At 46.1% G+C, this 1,104-nt stretch overlaps 1 pseudogene across 1 annotated transcript; it reads left to right on the forward strand.

Moving 5' to 3' along the window:
* Positions 1-5: 5 nt before the first annotated feature.
* LOC112616935 lies at positions 6-1,086 on the forward strand (annotated as a pseudogene). The gene has a single exon (XR_003117825.1). The product of XR_003117825.1 is annotated as a heterogeneous nuclear ribonucleoprotein A1 pseudogene (transcript).
* Positions 1,087-1,104: the final 18 nt, after the last annotated feature.

The following is a 1,104-nucleotide window of genomic DNA, read 5'->3' on the forward strand; positions in this document are numbered from 1 at the left end:
ATTTTGAACAGTATGGGAAAATTGAAGTGATTGAAATCATGACTGACCGAGGCAGTGGCAAGAAAAGGGGCTTTGCCTTTGTAACATTTGACGACCATGACTCCGTGGATAAGATTGTCATTCAGAAATACCATACTGTGAATGGCCACAACTGTGAAGTTAGGAAAGCCCTGTCAAAGCAGGAGATGGCTAGTGCTTCATCCAGCCAAAGAGGTCGAAGTGGTTCTGGAAACTTTGGTGGTGGTCGTGGAGGTGGTTTCGGTGGGAATGACAACTTCGGTCGTGGAGGAAACTTCAGTGGTCGTGGTGGCTTTGGTGGCAGCCGTGGTGGTGGTGGATATGGTGGCAGTGGGGATGGCTATAATGGATTTGGTAATGATGGTGGTTATGGAGGAGGCGGCCCTGGTTACTCTGGAGGAAGCAGAGGCTATGGAAGTGGTGGACAGGGTTATGGAAACCAGGGCAGTGGCTATGGCGGGAGTGGCAGCTATGACAGCTATAACAACGGAGGCGGAGGCGGCTTTGGCGGTGGTAGTGGAAGCAATTTTGGAGGTGGTGGAAGCTACAATGATTTTGGCAATTACAACAATCAGTCTTCAAATTTTGGACCCATGAAGGGAGGAAATTTTGGAGGCAGAAGCTCTGGCCCCTATGGCGGTGGAGGTCAATACTTTGCAAAACCACAAAACCAAGGTGGCTATGGCGGTTCCAGCAGCAGCAGTAGCTATGGCAGTGGCAGAAGATTTTAATTAGGAAACAAAGCTTAGCAGGAGAGGAGAGCCAGAGAAGTGACAGGGAAGCTACAGGTTACAACAGATTTGTGAACTCAGCCAAGCACAGTGGTGGCAGGGCCTAGCTGCTACAAAGAAGACATGTTTTAGACAAATACTCATGTGTATGGGCAAAAAACTCGAGGACTGTATTTGTGACTAATTGTATAACAGGTTATTTTAGTTTCTGTTCTGTGGAAAGTGTAAAGCATTCCAACAAAGGGTTTTAATGTAGATTTTTTTTTTTTGCACCCATGCTGTTGATTGCTAAATGTAATAGTCTGATCGTGACGCTGAATAAATGTCTTTTTTTTAATGTGCTGTGTAAAGTTAG

This window comes from Theropithecus gelada, unplaced genomic scaffold (genome assembly GCF_003255815.1).
Source record: "Theropithecus gelada isolate Dixy unplaced genomic scaffold, Tgel_1.0 HiC_scaffold_14310, whole genome shotgun sequence".
In the NCBI taxonomy this organism is placed as follows: domain Eukaryota; kingdom Metazoa; phylum Chordata; class Mammalia; order Primates; family Cercopithecidae; genus Theropithecus; species Theropithecus gelada.